The sequence below is a fragment of the Schistocerca americana genome, unplaced genomic scaffold (assembly GCF_021461395.2).
Source record: "Schistocerca americana isolate TAMUIC-IGC-003095 unplaced genomic scaffold, iqSchAmer2.1 HiC_scaffold_282, whole genome shotgun sequence".
NCBI classification, from domain to species: domain Eukaryota; kingdom Metazoa; phylum Arthropoda; class Insecta; order Orthoptera; family Acrididae; genus Schistocerca; species Schistocerca americana.
In genome coordinates, this window is record NW_025725997.1 from 56586 (window position 1) to 77820 (window position 21235).

Consider the following 21235-nt stretch of genomic DNA (forward strand, 5'->3'; position numbering starts at 1 on the left):
CACGCCTGTATTTAATTGCGTATCATCTCCTACAGCTCTCAGCTTGACTTGTCTCGACTTTGCTCGACTGACGCTACGCTGACGCTTGCAGGCAGCGATATTTACCACGATCGACTCGACATGCAGCTGCGAGATGCACAGGAGCAACAAAGCACTCCACGGTGCGGCGACATACGAAATCCACTGCCCAGCTACGCGTCGGCAACTAACAAAACGCCGACCCTGCCAGGATTCGAACCTGGAATCTTCTGATCCGTAGTCAGACGCGTTATCCGTTGCGCCACAGGGCCAGTGGCAGCATTTCTTTCTACGAGACAAGTGCAATTCGCTAAGAAACGTGTTCTCCATGGCTGAGCAAGCTCCCAAGGAAGGTACCTTTCGTGCAGCTGCGTGGCCGCAGTGCGCCTGCAGAGCTTAGAGCTTGCCACGCATCTGCTCTCGCTGTTCGACAGGTAGCAGAAGGCAAGGCGCGCGTTTTCCCACGTTTTCTCGACGACGAGAGCCGGTTGATGTGCATGTAAGCGTAGCATATGAAACAAGAATAGCACGAAGCATTGGTAGTCAGGTGCCAAAGTCGCAGTATGGCATCAGGTGGCGATCGTATGTTTCTGTGGCCACCACTGGTTTGCAGCAAAGTGAATACCGCTAACTGAAAGCACTCTGTTGTAGCCCCAGTGGCGCAATTGGTTAGCGCACGGTACTTATAAGGCAGTAGCCGTGTGCAATGCCGGGGTTGTGAGTTCGAGCCTCACCTGGGGCATACTTTTATTTCTTAGCAGCTGTCTCTGACAGCAACAGGAGGCTAGGTTTGAGATGTATCAGCTATTTGAGTAACATAATTGTGCATTCGAGACGCTAGCTGCGTCTTCCTCGGTAGTATAGTGGTTAGTATCCCCGCCTGTCACGCGGGAGACCGGGGTTCGATTCCCCGCCGGGGAGGCACATCCGATTTTTAATTGCTGCTCTATCACTCGCTGAACTTAGTGTAGGTCGTTTGCGGCTACTAGCACCATATCTCTCGCACACAGGCACCTGTCTACAGCGCATCCTCGGTAGTATAGTGGTTAGTATCCCCGCCTGTCACGCGGGAGACCGGGGTTCGATTCCCCGCCGGGGAGATGCGATTTTTATCTCACAACCCTGTTCGAGTGTTGCGCGTATGTGGGTCGTAAGAGCATTAACTTTGCGATCGTGGAGTGTAGTTGGCGCAAAATCTTAAAAAATGCTACAACTTAGGAAGTGGTTCTCGCATTCTTCACATTTCAGAATTGCGGGGAATGCTGTTAACGCTGTATCAAAGCACCCCAGCCGACGCTGTGGGCGTAATAATCGAGCTCGGCACAGTCCGCAAAAGAAATAATTTTAGCAGAGCGTGGTTTCGATCCACGGACCTCTGGGTTATGGGCCCAGCACGCTTCCACTGCGCCACTCTGCTGCCTGGGGTAGCGCCGGCTCTTCGCCACGTGACGTGGGACACTTGGAAAGTGTTGTCTGCGTCGCTTTCACACGCCTGTATTTAATTGCGTATCATCTCCTACAGCTCTCAGCTTGACTTGTCTCGACTTTGCTCGACTGACGCTACGCTGACGCTTGCAGGCAGCGATATTTACCACGATCGACTCGACATGCAGCTGCGAGATGCACAGGAGCAACAAAGCACTCCACGGTGCGGCGACATACGAAATCCACTGCCCAGCTACGCGTCGGCAACTAACAAAACGCCGACCCTGCCAGGATTCGAACCTGGAATCTTCTGATCCGTAGTCAGACGCGTTATCCGTTGCGCCACAGGGCCAGTGGCAGCATTTCTTTCTACGAGACAAGTGCAATTCGCTAAGAAACGTGTTCTCCATGGCTGAGCAAGCTCCCAAGGAAGGTACCTTTCGTGCAGCTGCGTGGCCGCAGTGCGCCTGCAGAGCTTAGAGCTTGCCACGCATCTGCTCTCGCTGTTCGACAGGTAGCAGAAGGCAAGGCGCGCGTTTTCCCACGTTTTCTCGACGACGAGAGCCGGTTGATGTGCATGTAAGCGTAGCATATGAAACAAGAATAGCACGAAGCATTGGTAGTCAGGTGCCAAAGTCGCAGTATGGCATCAGGTGGCGATCGTATGTTTCTGTGGCCACCACTGGTTTGCAGCAAAGTGAATACCGCTAACTGAAAGCACTCTGTTGTAGCCCCAGTGGCGCAATTGGTTAGCGCACGGTACTTATAAGGCAGTAGCCGTGTGCAATGCCGGGGTTGTGAGTTCGAGCCTCACCTGGGGCATACTTTTATTTCTTAGCAGCTGTCTCTGACAGCAACAGGAGGCTAGGTTTGAGATGTATCAGCTATTTGAGTAACATAATTGTGCATTCGAGACGCTAGCTGCGTCTTCCTCGGTAGTATAGTGGTTAGTATCCCCGCCTGTCACGCGGGAGACCGGGGTTCGATTCCCCGCCGGGGAGGCACATCCGATTTTTAATTGCTGCTCTATCACTCGCTGAACTTAGTGTAGGTCGTTTGCGGCTACTAGCACCATATCTCTCGCACACAGGCACCCGTCTACAGCGCATCCTCGGTAGTATAGTGGTTAGTATCCCCGCCTGTCACGCGGGAGACCGGGGTTCGATTCCCCGCCGGGGAGATGCGATTTTTATCTCACAACCCTGTTCGAGTGTTGCGCGTATGTGGGTCGTAAGAGCATTAACTTTGCGATCGTGGAGTGTAGTTGGCGCAAAATCTTAAAAAATGCTACAACTTAGGAAGTGGTTCTCGCATTCTTCACATTTCAGAATTGCGGGGAATGCTGTTAACGCTGTATCAAAGCACCCCAGCCGACGCTGTGGGCGTAATAATCGAGCTCGGCACAGTCCGCAAAAGAAATAATTTTAGCAGAGCGTGGTTTCGATCCACGGACCTCTGGGTTATGGGCCCAGCACGCTTCCACTGCGCCACTCTGCTGCCTGGGGTAGCGCCGGCTCTTCGCCACGTGACGTGGGACACTTGGAAAGTGTTGTCTGCGTCGCTTTCACACGCCTGTATTTAATTGCGTATCATCTCCTACAGCTCTCAGCTTGACTTGTCTCGACTTTGCTCGACTGACGCTACGCTGACGCTTGCAGGCAGCGATATTTACCACGATCGACTCGACATGCAGCTGCGAGATGCACAGGAGCAACAAAGCACTCCACGGTGCGGCGACATACGAAATCCACTGCCCAGCTACGCGTCGGCAACTAACAAAACGCCGACCCTGCCAGGATTCGAACCTGGAATCTTCTGATCCGTAGTCAGACGCGTTATCCGTTGCGCCACAGGGCCAGTGGCAGCATTTCTTTCTACGAGACAAGTGCAATTCGCTAAGAAACGTGTTCTCCATGGCTGAGCAAGCTCCCAAGGAAGGTACCTTTCGTGCAGCTGCGTGGCCGCAGTGCGCCTGCAGAGCTTAGAGCTTGCCACGCATCTGCTCTCGCTGTTCGACAGGTAGCAGAAGGCAAGGCGCGCGTTTTCCCACGTTTTCTCGACGACGAGAGCCGGTTGATGTGCATGTAAGCGTAGCATATGAAACAAGAATAGCACGAAGCATTGGTAGTCAGGTGCCAAAGTCGCAGTATGGCATCAGGTGGCGATCGTATGTTTCTGTGGCCACCACTGGTTTGCAGCAAAGTGAATACCGCTAACTGAAAGCACTCTGTTGTAGCCCCAGTGGCGCAATTGGTTAGCGCACGGTACTTATAAGGCAGTAGCCGTGTGCAATGCCGGGGTTGTGAGTTCGAGCCTCACCTGGGGCATACTTTTATTTCTTAGCAGCTGTCTCTGACAGCAACAGGAGGCTAGGTTTGAGATGTATCAGCTATTTGAGTAACATAATTGTGCATTCGAGACGCTAGCTGCGTCTTCCTCGGTAGTATAGTGGTTAGTATCCCCGCCTGTCACGCGGGAGACCGGGGTTCGATTCCCCGCCGGGGAGGCACATCCGATTTTTAATTGCTGCTCTATCACTCGCTGAACTTAGTGTAGGTCGTTTGCGGCTACTAGCACCATATCTCTCGCACACAGGCACCTGTCTACAGCGCATCCTCGGTAGTATAGTGGTTAGTATCCCCGCCTGTCACGCGGGAGACCGGGGTTCGATTCCCCGCCGGGGAGATGCGATTTTTATCTCACAACCCTGTTCGAGTGTTGCGCGTATGTGGGTCGTAAGAGCATTAACTTTGCGATCGTGGAGTGTAGTTGGCGCAAAATCTTAAAAAATGCTACAACTTAGGAAGTGGTTCTCGCATTCTTCACATTTCAGAATTGCGGGGAATGCTGTTAACGCTGTATCAAAGCACCCCAGCCGACGCTGTGGGCGTAATAATCGAGCTCGGCACAGTCCGCAAAAGAAATAATTTTAGCAGAGCGTGGTTTCGATCCACGGACCTCTGGGTTATGGGCCCAGCACGCTTCCACTGCGCCACTCTGCTGCCTGGGGTAGCGCCGGCTCTTCGCCACGTGACGTGGGACACTTGGAAAGTGTTGTCTGCGTCGCTTTCACACGCCTGTATTTAATTGCGTATCATCTCCTACAGCTCTCAGCTTGACTTGTCTCGACTTTGCTCGACTGACGCTACGCTGACGCTTGCAGGCAGCGATATTTACCACGATCGACTCGACATGCAGCTGCGAGATGCACAGGAGCAACAAAGCACTCCACGGTGCGGCGACATACGAAATCCACTGCCCAGCTACGCGTCGGCAACTAACAAAACGCCGACCCTGCCAGGATTCGAACCTGGAATCTTCTGATCCGTAGTCAGACGCGTTATCCGTTGCGCCACAGGGCCAGTGGCAGCATTTCTTTCTACGAGACAAGTGCAATTCGCTAAGAAACGTGTTCTCCATGGCTGAGCAAGCTCCCAAGGAAGGTACCTTTCGTGCAGCTGCGTGGCCGCAGTGCGCCTGCAGAGCTTAGAGCTTGCCACGCATCTGCTCTCGCTGTTCGACAGGTAGCAGAAGGCAAGGCGCGCGTTTTCCCACGTTTTCTCGACGACGAGAGCCGGTTGATGTGCATGTAAGCGTAGCATATGAAACAAGAATAGCACGAAGCATTGGTAGTCAGGTGCCAAAGTCGCAGTATGGCATCAGGTGGCGATCGTATGTTTCTGTGGCCACCACTGGTTTGCAGCAAAGTGAATACCGCTAACTGAAAGCACTCTGTTGTAGCCCCAGTGGCGCAATTGGTTAGCGCATGGTACTTATAAGGCAGTAGCCGTGTGCAATGCCGGGGTTGTGAGTTCGAGCCTCACCTGGGGCATACTTTTATTTCTTAGCAGCTGTCTCTGACAGCAACAGGAGGCTAGGTTTGAGATGTATCAGCTATTTGAGTAACATAATTGTGCATTCGAGACGCTAGCTGCGTCTTCCTCGGTAGTATAGTGGTTAGTATCCCCGCCTGTCACGCGGGAGACCGGGGTTCGATTCCCCGCCGGGGAGGCACATCCGATTTTTAATTGCTGCTCTATCACTCGCTGAACTTAGTGTAGGTCGTTTGCGGCTACTAGCACCATATCTCTCGCACACAGGCACCTGTCTACAGCGCATCCTCGGTAGTATAGTGGTTAGTATCCCCGCCTGTCACGCGGGAGACCGGGGTTCGATTCCCCGCCGGGGAGATGCGATTTTTATCTCACAACCCTGTTCGAGTGTTGCGCGTATGTGGGTCGTAAGAGCATTAACTTTGCGATCGTGGAGTGTAGTTGGCGCAAAATCTTAAAAAATGCTACAACTTAGGAAGTGGTTCTCGCATTCTTCACATTTCAGAATTGCGGGGAATGCTGTTAACGCTGTATCAAAGCACCCCAGCCGACGCTGTGGGCGTAATAATCGAGCTCGGCACAGTCCGCAAAAGAAATAATTTTAGCAGAGCGTGGTTTCGATCCACGGACCTCTGGGTTATGGGCCCAGCACGCTTCCACTGCGCCACTCTGCTGCCTGGGGTAGCGCCGGCTCTTCGCCACGTGACGTGGGACACTTGGAAAGTGTTGTCTGCGTCGCTTTCACACGCCTGTATTTAATTGCGTATCATCTCCTACAGCTCTCAGCTTGACTTGTCTCGACTTTGCTCGACTGACGCTACGCTGACGCTTGCAGGCAGCGATATTTACCACGATCGACTCGACATGCAGCTGCGAGATGCACAGGAGCAACAAAGCACTCCACGGTGCGGCGACATACGAAATCCACTGCCCAGCTACGCGTCGGCAACTAACAAAACGCCGACCCTGCCAGGATTCGAACCTGGAATCTTCTGATCCGTAGTCAGACGCGTTATCCGTTGCGCCACAGGGCCAGTGGCAGCATTTCTTTCTACGAGACAAGTGCAATTCGCTAAGAAACGTGTTCTCCATGGCTGAGCAAGCTCCCAAGGAAGGTACCTTTCGTGCAGCTGCGTGGCCGCAGTGCGCCTGCAGAGCTTAGAGCTTGCCACGCATCTGCTCTCGCTGTTCGACAGGTAGCAGAAGGCAAGGCGCGCGTTTTCCCACGTTTTCTCGACGACGAGAGCCGGTTGATGTGCATGTAAGCGTAGCATATGAAACAAGAATAGCACGAAGCATTGGTAGTCAGGTGCCAAAGTCGCAGTATGGCATCAGGTGGCGATCGTATGTTTCTGTGGCCACCACTGGTTTGCAGCAAAGTGAATACCGCTAACTGAAAGCACTCTGTTGTAGCCCCAGTGGCGCAATTGGTTAGCGCATGGTACTTATAAGGCAGTAGCCGTGTGCAATGCCGGGGTTGTGAGTTCGAGCCTCACCTGGGGCATACTTTTATTTCTTAGCAGCTGTCTCTGACAGCAACAGGAGGCTAGGTTTGAGATGTATCAGCTATTTGAGTAACATAATTGTGCATTCGAGACGCTAGCTGCGTCTTCCTCGGTAGTATAGTGGTTAGTATCCCCGCCTGTCACGCGGGAGACCGGGGTTCGATTCCCCGCCGGGGAGGCACATCCGATTTTTAATTGCTGCTCTATCACTCGCTGAACTTAGTGTAGGTCGTTTGCGGCTACTAGCACCATATCTCTCGCACACAGGCACCTGTCTACAGCGCATCCTCGGTAGTATAGTGGTTAGTATCCCCGCCTGTCACGCGGGAGACCGGGGTTCGATTCCCCGCCGGGGAGATGCGATTTTTATCTCACAACCCTGTTCGAGTGTTGCGCGTATGTGGGTCGTAAGAGCATTAACTTTGCGATCGTGGAGTGTAGTTGGCGCAAAATCTTAAAAAATGCTACAACTTAGGAAGTGGTTCTCGCATTCTTCACATTTCAGAATTGCGGGGAATGCTGTTAACGCTGTATCAAAGCACCCCAGCCGACGCTGTGGGCGTAATAATCGAGCTCGGCACAGTCCGCAAAAGAAATAATTTTAGCAGAGCGTGGTTTCGATCCACGGACCTCTGGGTTATGGGCCCAGCACGCTTCCACTGCGCCACTCTGCTGCCTGGGGTAGCGCCGGCTCTTCGCCACGTGACGTGGGACACTTGGAAAGTGTTGTCTGCGTCGCTTTCACACGCCTGTATTTAATTGCGTATCATCTCCTACAGCTCTCAGCTTGACTTGTCTCGACTTTGCTCGACTGACGCTACGCTGACGCTTGCAGGCAGCGATATTTACCACGATCGACTCGACATGCAGCTGCGAGATGCACAGGAGCAACAAAGCACTCCACGGTGCGGCGACATACGAAATCCACTGCCCAGCTACGCGTCGGCAACTAACAAAACGCCGACCCTGCCAGGATTCGAACCTGGAATCTTCTGATCCGTAGTCAGACGCGTTATCCGTTGCGCCACAGGGCCAGTGGCAGCATTTCTTTCTACGAGACAAGTGCAATTCGCTAAGAAACGTGTTCTCCATGGCTGAGCAAGCTCCCAAGGAAGGTACCTTTCGTGCAGCTGCGTGGCCGCAGTGCGCCTGCAGAGCTTAGAGCTTGCCACGCATCTGCTCTCGCTGTTCGACAGGTAGCAGAAGGCAAGGCGCGCGTTTTCCCACGTTTTCTCGACGACGAGAGCCGGTTGATGTGCATGTAAGCGTAGCATATGAAACAAGAATAGCACGAAGCATTGGTAGTCAGGTGCCAAAGTCGCAGTATGGCATCAGGTGGCGATCGTATGTTTCTGTGGCCACCACTGGTTTGCAGCAAAGTGAATACCGCTAACTGAAAGCACTCTGTTGTAGCCCCAGTGGCGCAATTGGTTAGCGCACGGTACTTATAAGGCAGTAGCCGTGTGCAATGCCGGGGTTGTGAGTTCGAGCCTCACCTGGGGCATACTTTTATTTCTTAGCAGCTGTCTCTGACAGCAACAGGAGGCTAGGTTTGAGATGTATCAGCTATTTGAGTAACATAATTGTGCATTCGAGACGCTAGCTGCGTCTTCCTCGGTAGTATAGTGGTTAGTATCCCCGCCTGTCACGCGGGAGACCGGGGTTCGATTCCCCGCCGGGGAGGCACATCCGATTTTTAATTGCTGCTCTATCACTCGCTGAACTTAGTGTAGGTCGTTTGCGGCTACTAGCACCATATCTCTCGCACACAGGCACCTGTCTACAGCGCATCCTCGGTAGTATAGTGGTTAGTATCCCCGCCTGTCACGCGGGAGACCGGGGTTCGATTCCCCGCCGGGGAGATGCGATTTTTATCTCACAACCCTGTTCGAGTGTTGCGCGTATGTGGGTCGTAAGAGCATTAACTTTGCGATCGTGGAGTGTAGTTGGCGCAAAATCTTAAAAAATGCTACAACTTAGGAAGTGGTTCTCGCATTCTTCACATTTCAGAATTGCGGGGAATGCTGTTAACGCTGTATCAAAGCACCCCAGCCGACGCTGTGGGCGTAATAATCGAGCTCGGCACAGTCCGCAAAAGAAATAATTTTAGCAGAGCGTGGTTTCGATCCACGGACCTCTGGGTTATGGGCCCAGCACGCTTCCACTGCGCCACTCTGCTGCCTGGGGTAGCGCCGGCTCTTCGCCACGTGACGTGGGACACTTGGAAAGTGTTGTCTGCGTCGCTTTCACACGCCTGTATTTAATTGCGTATCATCTCCTACAGCTCTCAGCTTGACTTGTCTCGACTTTGCTCGACTGACGCTACGCTGACGCTTGCAGGCAGCGATATTTACCACGATCGACTCGACATGCAGCTGCGAGATGCACAGGAGCAACAAAGCACTCCACGGTGCGGCGACATACGAAATCCACTGCCCAGCTACGCGTCGGCAACTAACAAAACGCCGACCCTGCCAGGATTCGAACCTGGAATCTTCTGATCCGTAGTCAGACGCGTTATCCGTTGCGCCACAGGGCCAGTGGCAGCATTTCTTTCTACGAGACAAGTGCAATTCGCTAAGAAACGTGTTCTCCATGGCTGAGCAAGCTCCCAAGGAAGGTACCTTTCGTGCAGCTGCGTGGCCGCAGTGCGCCTGCAGAGCTTAGAGCTTGCCACGCATCTGCTCTCGCTGTTCGACAGGTAGCAGAAGGCAAGGCGCGCGTTTTCCCACGTTTTCTCGACGACGAGAGCCGGTTGATGTGCATGTAAGCGTAGCATATGAAACAAGAATAGCACGAAGCATTGGTAGTCAGGTGCCAAAGTCGCAGTATGGCATCAGGTGGCGATCGTATGTTTCTGTGGCCACCACTGGTTTGCAGCAAAGTGAATACCGCTAACTGAAAGCACTCTGTTGTAGCCCCAGTGGCGCAATTGGTTAGCGCACGGTACTTATAAGGCAGTAGCCGTGTGCAATGCCGGGGTTGTGAGTTCGAGCCTCACCTGGGGCATACTTTTATTTCTTAGCAGCTGTCTCTGACAGCAACAGGAGGCTAGGTTTGAGATGTATCAGCTATTTGAGTAACATAATTGTGCATTCGAGACGCTAGCTGCGTCTTCCTCGGTAGTATAGTGGTTAGTATCCCCGCCTGTCACGCGGGAGACCGGGGTTCGATTCCCCGCCGGGGAGGCACATCCGATTTTTAATTGCTGCTCTATCACTCGCTGAACTTAGTGTAGGTCGTTTGCGGCTACTAGCACCATATCTCTCGCACACAGGCACCTGTCTACAGCGCATCCTCGGTAGTATAGTGGTTAGTATCCCCGCCTGTCACGCGGGAGACCGGGGTTCGATTCCCCGCCGGGGAGATGCGATTTTTATCTCACAACCCTGTTCGAGTGTTGCGCGTATGTGGGTCGTAAGAGCATTAACTTTGCGATCGTGGAGTGTAGTTGGCGCAAAATCTTAAAAAATGCTACAACTTAGGAAGTGGTTCTCGCATTCTTCACATTTCAGAATTGCGGGGAATGCTGTTAACGCTGTATCAAAGCACCCCAGCCGACGCTGTGGGCGTAATAATCGAGCTCGGCACAGTCCGCAAAAGAAATAATTTTAGCAGAGCGTGGTTTCGATCCACGGACCTCTGGGTTATGGGCCCAGCACGCTTCCACTGCGCCACTCTGCTGCCTGGGGTAGCGCCGGCTCTTCGCCACGTGACGTGGGACACTTGGAAAGTGTTGTCTGCGTCGCTTTCACACGCCTGTATTTAATTGCGTATCATCTCCTACAGCTCTCAGCTTGACTTGTCTCGACTTTGCTCGACTGACGCTACGCTGACGCTTGCAGGCAGCGATATTTACCACGATCGACTCGACATGCAGCTGCGAGATGCACAGGAGCAACAAAGCACTCCACGGTGCGGCGACATACGAAATCCACTGCCCAGCTACGCGTCGGCAACTAACAAAACGCCGACCCTGCCAGGATTCGAACCTGGAATCTTCTGATCCGTAGTCAGACGCGTTATCCGTTGCGCCACAGGGCCAGTGGCAGCATTTCTTTCTACGAGACAAGTGCAATTCGCTAAGAAACGTGTTCTCCATGGCTGAGCAAGCTCCCAAGGAAGGTACCTTTCGTGCAGCTGCGTGGCCGCAGTGCGCCTGCAGAGCTTAGAGCTTGCCACGCATCTGCTCTCGCTGTTCGACAGGTAGCAGAAGGCAAGGCGCGCGTTTTCCCACGTTTTCTCGACGACGAGAGCCGGTTGATGTGCATGTAAGCGTAGCATATGAAACAAGAATAGCACGAAGCATTGGTAGTCAGGTGCCAAAGTCGCAGTATGGCATCAGGTGGCGATCGTATGTTTCTGTGGCCACCACTGGTTTGCAGCAAAGTGAATACCGCTAACTGAAAGCACTCTGTTGTAGCCCCAGTGGCGCAATTGGTTAGCGCACGGTACTTATAAGGCAGTAGCCGTGTGCAATGCCGGGGTTGTGAGTTCGAGCCTCACCTGGGGCATACTTTTATTTCTTAGCAGCTGTCTCTGACAGCAACAGGAGGCTAGGTTTGAGATGTATCAGCTATTTGAGTAACATAATTGTGCATTCGAGACGCTAGCTGCGTCTTCCTCGGTAGTATAGTGGTTAGTATCCCCGCCTGTCACGCGGGAGACCGGGGTTCGATTCCCCGCCGGGGAGGCACATCCGATTTTTAATTGCTGCTCTATCACTCGCTGAACTTAGTGTAGGTCGTTTGCGGCTACTAGCACCATATCTCTCGCACACAGGCACCTGTCTACAGCGCATCCTCGGTAGTATAGTGGTTAGTATCCCCGCCTGTCACGCGGGAGACCGGGGTTCGATTCCCCGCCGGGGAGATGCGATTTTTATCTCACAACCCTGTTCGAGTGTTGCGCGTATGTGGGTCGTAAGAGCATTAACTTTGCGATCGTGGAGTGTAGTTGGCGCAAAATCTTAAAAAATGCTACAACTTAGGAAGTGGTTCTCGCATTCTTCACATTTCAGAATTGCGGGGAATGCTGTTAACGCTGTATCAAAGCACCCCAGCCGACGCTGTGGGCGTAATAATCGAGCTCGGCACAGTCCGCAAAAGAAATAATTTTAGCAGAGCGTGGTTTCGATCCACGGACCTCTGGGTTATGGGCCCAGCACGCTTCCACTGCGCCACTCTGCTGCCTGGGGTAGCGCCGGCTCTTCGCCACGTGACGTGGGACACTTGGAAAGTGTTGTCTGCGTCGCTTTCACACGCCTGTATTTAATTGCGTATCATCTCCTACAGCTCTCAGCTTGACTTGTCTCGACTTTGCTCGACTGACGCTACGCTGACGCTTGCAGGCAGCGATATTTACCACGATCGACTCGACATGCAGCTGCGAGATGCACAGGAGCAACAAAGCACTCCACGGTGCGGCGACATACGAAATCCACTGCCCAGCTACGCGTCGGCAACTAACAAAACGCCGACCCTGCCAGGATTCGAACCTGGAATCTTCTGATCCGTAGTCAGACGCGTTATCCGTTGCGCCACAGGGCCAGTGGCAGCATTTCTTTCTACGAGACAAGTGCAATTCGCTAAGAAACGTGTTCTCCATGGCTGAGCAAGCTCCCAAGGAAGGTACCTTTCGTGCAGCTGCGTGGCCGCAGTGCGCCTGCAGAGCTTAGAGCTTGCCACGCATCTGCTCTCGCTGTTCGACAGGTAGCAGAAGGCAAGGCGCGCGTTTTCCCACGTTTTCTCGACGACGAGAGCCGGTTGATGTGCATGTAAGCGTAGCATATGAAACAAGAATAGCACGAAGCATTGGTAGTCAGGTGCCAAAGTCGCAGTATGGCATCAGGTGGCGATCGTATGTTTCTGTGGCCACCACTGGTTTGCAGCAAAGTGAATACCGCTAACTGAAAGCACTCTGTTGTAGCCCCAGTGGCGCAATTGGTTAGCGCACGGTACTTATAAGGCAGTAGCCGTGTGCAATGCCGGGGTTGTGAGTTCGAGCCTCACCTGGGGCATACTTTTATTTCTTAGCAGCTGTCTCTGACAGCAACAGGAGGCTAGGTTTGAGATGTATCAGCTATTTGAGTAACATAATTGTGCATTCGAGACGCTAGCTGCGTCTTCCTCGGTAGTATAGTGGTTAGTATCCCCGCCTGTCACGCGGGAGACCGGGGTTCGATTCCCCGCCGGGGAGGCACATCCGATTTTTAATTGCTGCTCTATCACTCGCTGAACTTAGTGTAGGTCGTTTGCGGCTACTAGCACCATATCTCTCGCACACAGGCACCTGTCTACAGCGCATCCTCGGTAGTATAGTGGTTAGTATCCCCGCCTGTCACGCGGGAGACCGGGGTTCGATTCCCCGCCGGGGAGATGCGATTTTTATCTCACAACCCTGTTCGAGTGTTGCGCGTATGTGGGTCGTAAGAGCATTAACTTTGCGATCGTGGAGTGTAGTTGGCGCAAAATCTTAAAAAATGCTACAACTTAGGAAGTGGTTCTCGCATTCTTCACATTTCAGAATTGCGGGGAATGCTGTTAACGCTGTATCAAAGCACCCCAGCCGACGCTGTGGGCGTAATAATCGAGCTCGGCACAGTCCGCAAAAGAAATAATTTTAGCAGAGCGTGGTTTCGATCCACGGACCTCTGGGTTATGGGCCCAGCACGCTTCCACTGCGCCACTCTGCTGCCTGGGGTAGCGCCGGCTCTTCGCCACGTGACGTGGGACACTTGGAAAGTGTTGTCTGCGTCGCTTTCACACGCCTGTATTTAATTGCGTATCATCTCCTACAGCTCTCAGCTTGACTTGTCTCGACTTTGCTCGACTGACGCTACGCTGACGCTTGCAGGCAGCGATATTTACCACGATCGACTCGACATGCAGCTGCGAGATGCACAGGAGCAACAAAGCACTCCACGGTGCGGCGACATACGAAATCCACTGCCCAGCTACGCGTCGGCAACTAACAAAACGCCGACCCTGCCAGGATTCGAACCTGGAATCTTCTGATCCGTAGTCAGACGCGTTATCCGTTGCGCCACAGGGCCAGTGGCAGCATTTCTTTCTACGAGACAAGTGCAATTCGCTAAGAAACGTGTTCTCCATGGCTGAGCAAGCTCCCAAGGAAGGTACCTTTCGTGCAGCTGCGTGGCCGCAGTGCGCCTGCAGAGCTTAGAGCTTGCCACGCATCTGCTCTCGCTGTTCGACAGGTAGCAGAAGGCAAGGCGCGCGTTTTCCCACGTTTTCTCGACGACGAGAGCCGGTTGATGTGCATGTAAGCGTAGCATATGAAACAAGAATAGCACGAAGCATTGGTAGTCAGGTGCCAAAGTCGCAGTATGGCATCAGGTGGCGATCGTATGTTTCTGTGGCCACCACTGGTTTGCAGCAAAGTGAATACCGCTAACTGAAAGCACTCTGTTGTAGCCCCAGTGGCGCAATTGGTTAGCGCACGGTACTTATAAGGCAGTAGCCGTGTGCAATGCCGGGGTTGTGAGTTCGAGCCTCACCTGGGGCATACTTTTATTTCTTAGCAGCTGTCTCTGACAGCAACAGGAGGCTAGGTTTGAGATGTATCAGCTATTTGAGTAACATAATTGTGCATTCGAGACGCTAGCTGCGTCTTCCTCGGTAGTATAGTGGTTAGTATCCCCGCCTGTCACGCGGGAGACCGGGGTTCGATTCCCCGCCGGGGAGGCACATCCGATTTTTAATTGCTGCTCTATCACTCGCTGAACTTAGTGTAGGTCGTTTGCGGCTACTAGCACCATATCTCTCGCACACAGGCACCTGTCTACAGCGCATCCTCGGTAGTATAGTGGTTAGTATCCCCGCCTGTCACGCGGGAGACCGGGGTTCGATTCCCCGCCGGGGAGATGCGATTTTTATCTCACAACCCTGTTCGAGTGTTGCGCGTATGTGGGTCGTAAGAGCATTAACTTTGCGATCGTGGAGTGTAGTTGGCGCAAAATCTTAAAAAATGCTACAACTTAGGAAGTGGTTCTCGCATTCTTCACATTTCAGAATTGCGGGGAATGCTGTTAACGCTGTATCAAAGCACCCCAGCCGACGCTGTGGGCGTAATAATCGAGCTCGGCACAGTCCGCAAAAGAAATAATTTTAGCAGAGCGTGGTTTCGATCCACGGACCTCTGGGTTATGGGCCCAGCACGCTTCCACTGCGCCACTCTGCTGCCTGGGGTAGCGCCGGCTCTTCGCCACGTGACGTGGGACACTTGGAAAGTGTTGTCTGCGTCGCTTTCACACGCCTGTATTTAATTGCGTATCATCTCCTACAGCTCTCAGCTTGACTTGTCTCGACTTTGCTCGACTGACGCTACGCTGACGCTTGCAGGCAGCGATATTTACCACGATCGACTCGACATGCAGCTGCGAGATGCACAGGAGCAACAAAGCACTCCACGGTGCGGCGACATACGAAATCCACTGCCCAGCTACGCGTCGGCAACTAACAAAACGCCGACCCTGCCAGGATTCGAACCTGGAATCTTCTGATCCGTAGTCAGACGCGTTATCCGTTGCGCCACAGGGCCAGTGGCAGCATTTCTTTCTACGAGACAAGTGCAATTCGCTAAGAAACGTGTTCTCCATGGCTGAGCAAGCTCCCAAGGAAGGTACCTTTCGTGCAGCTGCGTGGCCGCAGTGCGCCTGCAGAGCTTAGAGCTTGCCACGCATCTGCTCTCGCTGTTCGACAGGTAGCAGAAGGCAAGGCGCGCGTTTTCCCACGTTTTCTCGACGACGAGAGCCGGTTGATGTGCATGTAAGCGTAGCATATGAAACAAGAATAGCACGAAGCATTGGTAGTCAGGTGCCAAAGTCGCAGTATGGCATCAGGTGGCGATCGTATGTTTCTGTGGCCACCACTGGTTTGCAGCAAAGTGAATACCGCTAACTGAAAGCACTCTGTTGTAGCCCCAGTGGCGCAATTGGTTAGCGCACGGTACTTATAAGGCAGTAGCCGTGTGCAATGCCGGGGTTGTGAGTTCGAGCCTCACCTGGGGCATACTTTTATTTCTTAGCAGCTGTCTCTGACAGCAACAGGAGGCTAGGTTTGAGATGTATCAGCTATTTGAGTAACATAATTGTGCATTCGAGACGCTAGCTGCGTCTTCCTCGGTAGTATAGTGGTTAGTATCCCCGCCTGTCACGCGGGAGACCGGGGTTCGATTCCCCGCCGGGGAGGCACATCCGATTTTTAATTGCTGCTCTATCACTCGCTGAACTTAGTGTAGGTCGTTTGCGGCTACTAGCACCATATCTCTCGCACACAGGCACCTGTCTACAGCGCATCCTCGGTAGTATAGTGGTTAGTATCCCCGCCTGTCACGCGGGAGACCGGGGTTCGATTCCCCGCCGGGGAGATGCGATTTTTATCTCACAACCCTGTTCGAGTGTTGCGCGTATGTGGGTCGTAAGAGCATTAACTTTGCGATCGTGGAGTGTAGTTGGCGCAAAATCTTAAAAAATGCTACAACTTAGGAAGTGGTTCTCGCATTCTTCACATTTCAGAATTGCGGGGAATGCTGTTAACGCTGTATCAAAGCACCCCAGCCGACGCTGTGGGCGTAATAATCGAGCTCGGCACAGTCCGCAAAAGAAATAATTTTAGCAGAGCGTGGTTTCGATCCACGGACCTCTGGGTTATGGGCCCAGCACGCTTCCACTGCGCCACTCTGCTGCCTGGGGTAGCGCCGGCTCTTCGCCACGTGACGTGGGACACTTGGAAAGTGTTGTCTGCGTCGCTTTCACACGCCTGTATTTAATTGCGTATCATCTCCTACAGCTCTCAGCTTGACTTGTCTCGACTTTGCTCGACTGACGCTACGCTGACGCTTGCAGGCAGCGATATTTACCACGATCGACTCGACATGCAGCTGCGAGATGCACAGGAGCAACAAAGCACTCCACGGTGCGGCGACATACGAAATCCACTGCCCAGCTACGCGTCGGCAACTAACAAAACGCCGACCCTGCCAGGATTCGAACCTGGAATCTTCTGATCCGTAGTCAGACGCGTTATCCGTTGCGCCACAGGGCCAGTGGCAGCATTTCTTTCTACGAGACAAGTGCAATTCGCTAAGAAACGTGTTCTCCATGGCTGAGCAAGCTCCCAAGGAAGGTACCTTTCGTGCAGCTGCGTGGCCGCAGTGCGCCTGCAGAGCTTAGAGCTTGCCACGCATCTGCTCTCGCTGTTCGACAGGTAGCAGAAGGCAAGGCGCGCGTTTTCCCACGTTTTCTCGACGACGAGAGCCGGTTGATGTGCATGTAAGCGTAGCATATGAAACAAGAATAGCACGAAGCATTGGTAGTCAGGTGCCAAAGTCGCAGTATGGCATCAGGTGGCGATCGTATGTTTCTGTGGCCACCACTGGTTTGCAGCAAAGTGAATACCGCTAACTGAAAGCACTCTGTTGTAGCCCCAGTGGCGCAATTGGTTAGCGCACGGTACTTATAAGGCAGTAGCCGTGTGCAATGCCGGGGTTGTGAGTTCGAGCCTCACCTGGGGCATACTTTTATTTCTTAGCAGCTGTCTCTGACAGCAACAGGAGGCTAGGTTTGAGATGTATCAGCTATTTGAGTAACATAATTGTGCATTCGAGACGCTAGCTGCGTCTTCCTCGGTAGTATAGTGGTTAGTATCCCCGCCTGTCACGCGGGAGACCGGGGTTCGATTCCCCGCCGGGGAGGCACATCCGATTTTTAATTGCTGCTCTATCACTCGCTGAACTTAGTGTAGGTCGTTTGCGGCTACTAGCACCATATCTCTCGCACACAGGCACCTGTCTACAGCGCATCCTCGGTAGTATAGTGGTTAGTATCCCCGCCTGTCACGCGGGAGACCGGGGTTCGATTCCCCGCCGGGGAGATGCGATTTTTATCTCACAACCCTGTTCGAGTGTTGCGCGTATGTGGGTCGTAAGAGCATTAACTTTGCGATCGTGGAGTGTAGTTGGCGCAAAATCTTAAAAAATGCTACAACTTAGGAAGTGGTTCTCGCATTCTTCACATTTCAGAATTGCGGGGAATGCTGTTAACGCTGTATCAAAGCACCCCAGCCGACGCTGTGGGCGTAATAATCGAGCTCGGCACAGTCCGCAAAAGAAATAATTTTAGCAGAGCGTGGTTTCGATCCACGGACCTCTGGGTTATGGGCCCAGCACGCTTCCACTGCGCCACTCTGCTGCCTGGGGTAGCGCCGGCTCTTCGCCACGTGACGTGGGACACTTGGAAAGTGTTGTCTGCGTCGCTTTCACACGCCTGTATTTAATTGCGTATCATCTCCTACAGCTCTCAGCTTGACTTGTCTCGACTTTGCTCGACTGACGCTACGCTGACGCTTGCAGGCAGCGATATTTACCACGATCGACTCGACATGCAGCTGCGAGATGCACAGGAGCAACAAAGCACTCCACGGTGCGGCGACATACGAAATCCACTGCCCAGCTACGCGTCGGCAACTAACAAAACGCCGACCCTGCCAGGATTCGAACCTGGAATCTTCTGATCCGTAGTCAGACGCGTTATCCGTTGCGCCACAGGGCCAGTGGCAGCATTTCTTTCTACGAGACAAGTGCAATTCGCTAAGAAACGTGTTCTCCATGGCTGAGCAAGCTCCCAAGGAAGGTACCTTTCGTGCAGCTGCGTGGCCGCAGTGCGCCTGCAGAGCTTAGAGCTTGCCACGCATCTGCTCTCGCTGTTCGACAGGTAGCAGAAGGCAAGGCGCGCGTTTTCCCACGTTTTCTCGACGACGAGAGCCGGTTGATGTGCATGTAAGCGTAGCATATGAAACAAGAATAGCACGAAGCATTGGTAGTCAGGTGCCAAAGTCGCAGTATGGCATCAGGTGGCGATCGTATGTTTCTGTGGCCACCACTGGTTTGCAGCAAAGTGAATACCGCTAACTGAAAGCACTCTGTTGTAGCCCCAGTGGCGCAATTGGTTAGCGCACGGTACTTATAAGGCAGTAGCCGTGTGCAATGCCGGGGTTGTGAGTTCGAGCCTCACCTGGGGCATACTTTTATTTCTTAGCAGCTGTCTCTGACAGCAACAGGAGGCTAGGTTTGAGATGTATCAGCTATTTGAGTAACATAATTGTGCATTCGAGACGCTAGCTGCGTCTTCCTCGGTAGTATAGTGGTTAGTATCCCCGCCTGTCACGCGGGAGACCGGGGTTCGATTCCCCGCCGGGGAGGCACATCCGATTTTTAATTGCTGCTCTATCACTCGCTGAACTTAGTGTAGGTCGTTTGCGGCTACTAGCACCATATCTCTCGCACACAGGCACCTGTCTACAGCGCATCCTCGGTAGTATAGTGGTTAGTATCCCCGCCTGTCACGCGGGAGACCGGGGTTCGATTCCCCGCCGGGGAGATGCGATTTTTATCTCACAACCCTGTTCGAGTGTTGCGCGTATGTGGGTCGTAAGAGCATTAACTTTGCGATCGTGGAGTGTAGTTGGCGCAAAATCTTAAAAAATGCTACAACTTAGGAAGTGGTTCTCGCATTCTTCACATTTCAGAATTGCGGGGAATGCTGTTAACGCTGTATCAAAGCACCCCAGCCGACGCTGTGGGCGTAATAATCGAGCTCGGCACAGTCCGCAAAAGAAATAATTTTAGCAGAGCGTGGTTTCGATCCACGGACCTCTGGGTTATGGGCCCAGCACGCTTCCACTGCGCCACTCTGCTGCCTGGGGTAGCGCCGGCTCTTCGCCACGTGACGTGGGACACTTGGAAAGTGTTGTCTGCGTCGCTTTCACACGCCTGTATTTAATTGCGTATCATCTCCTACAGCTCTCAGCTTGACTTGTCTCGACTTTGCTCGACTGACGCTACGCTGACGCTTGCAGGCAGCGATATTTACCACGATCGACTCGACATGCAGCTGCGAGATGCACAGGAGCAACAAAGCACTCCACGGTGCGGCGACATACGAAATCCACTGCCCAGCTACGCGTCGGCAACTAACAAAACGCCGACCCTGCCAGGATTCGAACCTGGAATCTTCTGATCCGTAGTCAGACGCGTTATCCGTTGCGCCACAGGGCCAGTGGCAGCATTTCTTTCTACGAGACAAGTGCAATTCGCTAAGAAACGTGTTCTCCATGGCTGAGCAAGCTCCCAAGGAAGGTACCTTTCGTGCAGCTGCGTGGCCGCAGTGCGCCTGCAGAGCTTAGAGCTTGCCACGCATCTGCTCTCGCTGTTCGACAGGTAGCAGAAGGCAAGGCGCGCGTTTTCCCACGTTTTCTCGACGACGAGAGCCGGTTGATGTGCATGTAAGCGTAGCATATGAAACAAGAATAGCACGAAGCATTGGTAGTCAGGTGCCAAAGTCGCAGTATGGCATCAGGTGGCGATCGTATGTTTCTGTGGCCACCACTGGTTTGCAGCAAAGTGAATACCGCTAACTGAAAGCACTCTGTTGTAGCCCCAGTGGCGCAATTGGTTAGCGCACGGTACTTATAAGGCAGTAGCCGTGTGCAATGCCGGGGTTGTGAGTTCGAGCCTCACCTGGGGCATACTTTTATTTCTTAGCAGCTGTCTCTGACAGCAACAGGAGGCTAGGTTTGAGATGTATCAGCTATTTGAGTAACATAATTGTGCATTCGAGACGCTAGCTGCGTCTTCCTCGGTAGTATAGTGGTTAGTATCCCCGCCTGTCACGCGGGAGACCGGGGTTCGATTCCCCGCCGGGGAGGCACATCCGATTTTTAATTGCTGCTCTATCACTCGCTGAACTTAGTGTAGGTCGTTTGCGGCTACTAGCACCATATCTCTCGCACACAGGCACCTGTCTACAGCGCATCCTCGGTAGTATAGTGGTTAGTATCCCCGCCTGTCACGCGGGAGACCGGGGTTCGATTCCCCGCCGGGGAGATGCGATTTTTATCTCACAACCCTGTTCGAGTGTTGCGCGTATGTGGGTCGTAAGAGCATTAACTTTGCGATCGTGGAGTGTAGTTGGCGCAAAATCTTAAAAAATGCTACAACTTAGGAAGTGGTTCTCGCATTCTTCACATTTCAGAATTGCGGGGAATGCTGTTAACGCTGTATCAAAGCACCCCAGCCGACGCTGTGGGCGTAAGAATCGAGCTCGGCACAGTCCGCAAAAGAAATAATTTTAGCAGAGCGTGGTTTCGATCCACGGACCTCTGGGTTATGGGCCCAGCACGCTTCCACTGCGCCACTCTGCTGCCTGGGGTAGCGCCGGCTCTTCGCCACGTGACGTGGGACACTTGGAAAGTGTTGTCTGCGTCGCTTTCACACGCCTGTATTTAATTGCGTATCATCTCCTACAGCTCTCAGCTTGACTTGTCTCGACTTTGCTCGACTGACGCTACGCTGACGCTTGCAGGCAGCGATATTTACCACGATCGACTCGACATGCAGCTGCGAGATGCACAGGAGCAACAAAGCACTCCACGGTGC

At 53.1% G+C, this 21235-nt stretch overlaps 70 non-coding genes across 70 annotated transcripts; 42 read left to right on the top strand and 28 right to left on the bottom strand.

Moving 5' to 3' along the window:
• Positions 1-217: 217 nt before the first annotated feature.
• Positions 218-290, bottom strand: Trnar-acg. Its single transcript has one exon. It is a non-coding gene; the product is annotated as a tRNA-Arg (tRNA).
• A 378-nt stretch (positions 291-668) lies between these two features.
• On the top strand, positions 669-760 carry Trnai-uau. Its single transcript is given in 2 exon segments — positions 669-706; positions 725-760. It is a non-coding gene; the product is annotated as a tRNA-Ile (tRNA).
• A 107-nt stretch (positions 761-867) lies between these two features.
• On the top strand, positions 868-939 carry Trnad-guc. The gene has a single exon. It is a non-coding gene; the product is annotated as a tRNA-Asp (tRNA).
• A 107-nt stretch (positions 940-1046) lies between these two features.
• Trnad-guc lies at positions 1047-1118 on the top strand. Its single transcript has one exon. It is a non-coding gene; the product is annotated as a tRNA-Asp (tRNA).
• A 245-nt stretch (positions 1119-1363) lies between these two features.
• Trnam-cau lies at positions 1364-1435 on the bottom strand. Its single transcript has one exon. It is a non-coding gene; the product is annotated as a tRNA-Met (tRNA).
• Positions 1436-1722: 287 nt separating this feature from the next.
• On the bottom strand, positions 1723-1795 carry Trnar-acg. The gene has a single exon. It is a non-coding gene; the product is annotated as a tRNA-Arg (tRNA).
• A 378-nt stretch (positions 1796-2173) lies between these two features.
• On the top strand, positions 2174-2265 carry Trnai-uau. The gene is given in 2 exon segments: positions 2174-2211; positions 2230-2265. It is a non-coding gene; the product is annotated as a tRNA-Ile (tRNA).
• Positions 2266-2372: 107 nt separating this feature from the next.
• Positions 2373-2444, top strand: Trnad-guc. The gene has a single exon. It is a non-coding gene; the product is annotated as a tRNA-Asp (tRNA).
• Positions 2445-2551: 107 nt separating this feature from the next.
• Trnad-guc lies at positions 2552-2623 on the top strand. The gene has a single exon. It is a non-coding gene; the product is annotated as a tRNA-Asp (tRNA).
• Positions 2624-2868: 245 nt separating this feature from the next.
• On the bottom strand, positions 2869-2940 carry Trnam-cau. The gene has a single exon. It is a non-coding gene; the product is annotated as a tRNA-Met (tRNA).
• Positions 2941-3227: 287 nt separating this feature from the next.
• On the bottom strand, positions 3228-3300 carry Trnar-acg. Its single transcript has one exon. It is a non-coding gene; the product is annotated as a tRNA-Arg (tRNA).
• Positions 3301-3678: 378 nt separating this feature from the next.
• Trnai-uau lies at positions 3679-3770 on the top strand. Its single transcript is given in 2 exon segments — positions 3679-3716; positions 3735-3770. It is a non-coding gene; the product is annotated as a tRNA-Ile (tRNA).
• Positions 3771-3877: 107 nt separating this feature from the next.
• Positions 3878-3949, top strand: Trnad-guc. Its single transcript has one exon. It is a non-coding gene; the product is annotated as a tRNA-Asp (tRNA).
• Positions 3950-4056: 107 nt separating this feature from the next.
• On the top strand, positions 4057-4128 carry Trnad-guc. Its single transcript has one exon. It is a non-coding gene; the product is annotated as a tRNA-Asp (tRNA).
• Positions 4129-4373: 245 nt separating this feature from the next.
• On the bottom strand, positions 4374-4445 carry Trnam-cau. Its single transcript has one exon. It is a non-coding gene; the product is annotated as a tRNA-Met (tRNA).
• A 287-nt stretch (positions 4446-4732) lies between these two features.
• Positions 4733-4805, bottom strand: Trnar-acg. The gene has a single exon. It is a non-coding gene; the product is annotated as a tRNA-Arg (tRNA).
• Positions 4806-5183: 378 nt separating this feature from the next.
• Positions 5184-5275, top strand: Trnai-uau. The gene is given in 2 exon segments: positions 5184-5221; positions 5240-5275. It is a non-coding gene; the product is annotated as a tRNA-Ile (tRNA).
• Positions 5276-5382: 107 nt separating this feature from the next.
• Trnad-guc lies at positions 5383-5454 on the top strand. The gene has a single exon. It is a non-coding gene; the product is annotated as a tRNA-Asp (tRNA).
• Positions 5455-5561: 107 nt separating this feature from the next.
• On the top strand, positions 5562-5633 carry Trnad-guc. The gene has a single exon. It is a non-coding gene; the product is annotated as a tRNA-Asp (tRNA).
• A 245-nt stretch (positions 5634-5878) lies between these two features.
• Trnam-cau lies at positions 5879-5950 on the bottom strand. Its single transcript has one exon. It is a non-coding gene; the product is annotated as a tRNA-Met (tRNA).
• A 287-nt stretch (positions 5951-6237) lies between these two features.
• Trnar-acg lies at positions 6238-6310 on the bottom strand. Its single transcript has one exon. It is a non-coding gene; the product is annotated as a tRNA-Arg (tRNA).
• Positions 6311-6688: 378 nt separating this feature from the next.
• On the top strand, positions 6689-6780 carry Trnai-uau. Its single transcript is given in 2 exon segments — positions 6689-6726; positions 6745-6780. It is a non-coding gene; the product is annotated as a tRNA-Ile (tRNA).
• Positions 6781-6887: 107 nt separating this feature from the next.
• Trnad-guc lies at positions 6888-6959 on the top strand. The gene has a single exon. It is a non-coding gene; the product is annotated as a tRNA-Asp (tRNA).
• A 107-nt stretch (positions 6960-7066) lies between these two features.
• Trnad-guc lies at positions 7067-7138 on the top strand. The gene has a single exon. It is a non-coding gene; the product is annotated as a tRNA-Asp (tRNA).
• Positions 7139-7383: 245 nt separating this feature from the next.
• Trnam-cau lies at positions 7384-7455 on the bottom strand. Its single transcript has one exon. It is a non-coding gene; the product is annotated as a tRNA-Met (tRNA).
• Positions 7456-7742: 287 nt separating this feature from the next.
• On the bottom strand, positions 7743-7815 carry Trnar-acg. Its single transcript has one exon. It is a non-coding gene; the product is annotated as a tRNA-Arg (tRNA).
• Positions 7816-8193: 378 nt separating this feature from the next.
• On the top strand, positions 8194-8285 carry Trnai-uau. Its single transcript is given in 2 exon segments — positions 8194-8231; positions 8250-8285. It is a non-coding gene; the product is annotated as a tRNA-Ile (tRNA).
• Positions 8286-8392: 107 nt separating this feature from the next.
• Positions 8393-8464, top strand: Trnad-guc. Its single transcript has one exon. It is a non-coding gene; the product is annotated as a tRNA-Asp (tRNA).
• Positions 8465-8571: 107 nt separating this feature from the next.
• Positions 8572-8643, top strand: Trnad-guc. The gene has a single exon. It is a non-coding gene; the product is annotated as a tRNA-Asp (tRNA).
• A 245-nt stretch (positions 8644-8888) lies between these two features.
• Trnam-cau lies at positions 8889-8960 on the bottom strand. Its single transcript has one exon. It is a non-coding gene; the product is annotated as a tRNA-Met (tRNA).
• A 287-nt stretch (positions 8961-9247) lies between these two features.
• Positions 9248-9320, bottom strand: Trnar-acg. Its single transcript has one exon. It is a non-coding gene; the product is annotated as a tRNA-Arg (tRNA).
• A 378-nt stretch (positions 9321-9698) lies between these two features.
• Positions 9699-9790, top strand: Trnai-uau. The gene is given in 2 exon segments: positions 9699-9736; positions 9755-9790. It is a non-coding gene; the product is annotated as a tRNA-Ile (tRNA).
• Positions 9791-9897: 107 nt separating this feature from the next.
• Positions 9898-9969, top strand: Trnad-guc. The gene has a single exon. It is a non-coding gene; the product is annotated as a tRNA-Asp (tRNA).
• Positions 9970-10076: 107 nt separating this feature from the next.
• Trnad-guc lies at positions 10077-10148 on the top strand. Its single transcript has one exon. It is a non-coding gene; the product is annotated as a tRNA-Asp (tRNA).
• Positions 10149-10393: 245 nt separating this feature from the next.
• On the bottom strand, positions 10394-10465 carry Trnam-cau. The gene has a single exon. It is a non-coding gene; the product is annotated as a tRNA-Met (tRNA).
• A 287-nt stretch (positions 10466-10752) lies between these two features.
• Positions 10753-10825, bottom strand: Trnar-acg. The gene has a single exon. It is a non-coding gene; the product is annotated as a tRNA-Arg (tRNA).
• Positions 10826-11203: 378 nt separating this feature from the next.
• On the top strand, positions 11204-11295 carry Trnai-uau. The gene is given in 2 exon segments: positions 11204-11241; positions 11260-11295. It is a non-coding gene; the product is annotated as a tRNA-Ile (tRNA).
• A 107-nt stretch (positions 11296-11402) lies between these two features.
• On the top strand, positions 11403-11474 carry Trnad-guc. The gene has a single exon. It is a non-coding gene; the product is annotated as a tRNA-Asp (tRNA).
• Positions 11475-11581: 107 nt separating this feature from the next.
• On the top strand, positions 11582-11653 carry Trnad-guc. The gene has a single exon. It is a non-coding gene; the product is annotated as a tRNA-Asp (tRNA).
• A 245-nt stretch (positions 11654-11898) lies between these two features.
• Trnam-cau lies at positions 11899-11970 on the bottom strand. Its single transcript has one exon. It is a non-coding gene; the product is annotated as a tRNA-Met (tRNA).
• A 287-nt stretch (positions 11971-12257) lies between these two features.
• Positions 12258-12330, bottom strand: Trnar-acg. Its single transcript has one exon. It is a non-coding gene; the product is annotated as a tRNA-Arg (tRNA).
• Positions 12331-12708: 378 nt separating this feature from the next.
• Trnai-uau lies at positions 12709-12800 on the top strand. The gene is given in 2 exon segments: positions 12709-12746; positions 12765-12800. It is a non-coding gene; the product is annotated as a tRNA-Ile (tRNA).
• A 107-nt stretch (positions 12801-12907) lies between these two features.
• On the top strand, positions 12908-12979 carry Trnad-guc. The gene has a single exon. It is a non-coding gene; the product is annotated as a tRNA-Asp (tRNA).
• Positions 12980-13086: 107 nt separating this feature from the next.
• Positions 13087-13158, top strand: Trnad-guc. Its single transcript has one exon. It is a non-coding gene; the product is annotated as a tRNA-Asp (tRNA).
• Positions 13159-13403: 245 nt separating this feature from the next.
• Positions 13404-13475, bottom strand: Trnam-cau. Its single transcript has one exon. It is a non-coding gene; the product is annotated as a tRNA-Met (tRNA).
• Positions 13476-13762: 287 nt separating this feature from the next.
• On the bottom strand, positions 13763-13835 carry Trnar-acg. Its single transcript has one exon. It is a non-coding gene; the product is annotated as a tRNA-Arg (tRNA).
• Positions 13836-14213: 378 nt separating this feature from the next.
• Positions 14214-14305, top strand: Trnai-uau. The gene is given in 2 exon segments: positions 14214-14251; positions 14270-14305. It is a non-coding gene; the product is annotated as a tRNA-Ile (tRNA).
• A 107-nt stretch (positions 14306-14412) lies between these two features.
• Positions 14413-14484, top strand: Trnad-guc. Its single transcript has one exon. It is a non-coding gene; the product is annotated as a tRNA-Asp (tRNA).
• Positions 14485-14591: 107 nt separating this feature from the next.
• Positions 14592-14663, top strand: Trnad-guc. Its single transcript has one exon. It is a non-coding gene; the product is annotated as a tRNA-Asp (tRNA).
• Positions 14664-14908: 245 nt separating this feature from the next.
• On the bottom strand, positions 14909-14980 carry Trnam-cau. The gene has a single exon. It is a non-coding gene; the product is annotated as a tRNA-Met (tRNA).
• A 287-nt stretch (positions 14981-15267) lies between these two features.
• Trnar-acg lies at positions 15268-15340 on the bottom strand. The gene has a single exon. It is a non-coding gene; the product is annotated as a tRNA-Arg (tRNA).
• Positions 15341-15718: 378 nt separating this feature from the next.
• Trnai-uau lies at positions 15719-15810 on the top strand. The gene is given in 2 exon segments: positions 15719-15756; positions 15775-15810. It is a non-coding gene; the product is annotated as a tRNA-Ile (tRNA).
• A 107-nt stretch (positions 15811-15917) lies between these two features.
• Trnad-guc lies at positions 15918-15989 on the top strand. Its single transcript has one exon. It is a non-coding gene; the product is annotated as a tRNA-Asp (tRNA).
• Positions 15990-16096: 107 nt separating this feature from the next.
• On the top strand, positions 16097-16168 carry Trnad-guc. The gene has a single exon. It is a non-coding gene; the product is annotated as a tRNA-Asp (tRNA).
• A 245-nt stretch (positions 16169-16413) lies between these two features.
• Trnam-cau lies at positions 16414-16485 on the bottom strand. The gene has a single exon. It is a non-coding gene; the product is annotated as a tRNA-Met (tRNA).
• Positions 16486-16772: 287 nt separating this feature from the next.
• On the bottom strand, positions 16773-16845 carry Trnar-acg. The gene has a single exon. It is a non-coding gene; the product is annotated as a tRNA-Arg (tRNA).
• Positions 16846-17223: 378 nt separating this feature from the next.
• Trnai-uau lies at positions 17224-17315 on the top strand. The gene is given in 2 exon segments: positions 17224-17261; positions 17280-17315. It is a non-coding gene; the product is annotated as a tRNA-Ile (tRNA).
• Positions 17316-17422: 107 nt separating this feature from the next.
• On the top strand, positions 17423-17494 carry Trnad-guc. The gene has a single exon. It is a non-coding gene; the product is annotated as a tRNA-Asp (tRNA).
• A 107-nt stretch (positions 17495-17601) lies between these two features.
• Positions 17602-17673, top strand: Trnad-guc. The gene has a single exon. It is a non-coding gene; the product is annotated as a tRNA-Asp (tRNA).
• Positions 17674-17918: 245 nt separating this feature from the next.
• Trnam-cau lies at positions 17919-17990 on the bottom strand. The gene has a single exon. It is a non-coding gene; the product is annotated as a tRNA-Met (tRNA).
• Positions 17991-18277: 287 nt separating this feature from the next.
• On the bottom strand, positions 18278-18350 carry Trnar-acg. The gene has a single exon. It is a non-coding gene; the product is annotated as a tRNA-Arg (tRNA).
• A 378-nt stretch (positions 18351-18728) lies between these two features.
• On the top strand, positions 18729-18820 carry Trnai-uau. Its single transcript is given in 2 exon segments — positions 18729-18766; positions 18785-18820. It is a non-coding gene; the product is annotated as a tRNA-Ile (tRNA).
• Positions 18821-18927: 107 nt separating this feature from the next.
• Trnad-guc lies at positions 18928-18999 on the top strand. The gene has a single exon. It is a non-coding gene; the product is annotated as a tRNA-Asp (tRNA).
• A 107-nt stretch (positions 19000-19106) lies between these two features.
• On the top strand, positions 19107-19178 carry Trnad-guc. The gene has a single exon. It is a non-coding gene; the product is annotated as a tRNA-Asp (tRNA).
• A 245-nt stretch (positions 19179-19423) lies between these two features.
• Trnam-cau lies at positions 19424-19495 on the bottom strand. Its single transcript has one exon. It is a non-coding gene; the product is annotated as a tRNA-Met (tRNA).
• Positions 19496-19782: 287 nt separating this feature from the next.
• Positions 19783-19855, bottom strand: Trnar-acg. Its single transcript has one exon. It is a non-coding gene; the product is annotated as a tRNA-Arg (tRNA).
• A 378-nt stretch (positions 19856-20233) lies between these two features.
• On the top strand, positions 20234-20325 carry Trnai-uau. Its single transcript is given in 2 exon segments — positions 20234-20271; positions 20290-20325. It is a non-coding gene; the product is annotated as a tRNA-Ile (tRNA).
• Positions 20326-20432: 107 nt separating this feature from the next.
• On the top strand, positions 20433-20504 carry Trnad-guc. The gene has a single exon. It is a non-coding gene; the product is annotated as a tRNA-Asp (tRNA).
• Positions 20505-20611: 107 nt separating this feature from the next.
• Positions 20612-20683, top strand: Trnad-guc. The gene has a single exon. It is a non-coding gene; the product is annotated as a tRNA-Asp (tRNA).
• A 245-nt stretch (positions 20684-20928) lies between these two features.
• On the bottom strand, positions 20929-21000 carry Trnam-cau. The gene has a single exon. It is a non-coding gene; the product is annotated as a tRNA-Met (tRNA).
• Between the last annotated feature and the right edge of the window lie 235 nt (positions 21001-21235).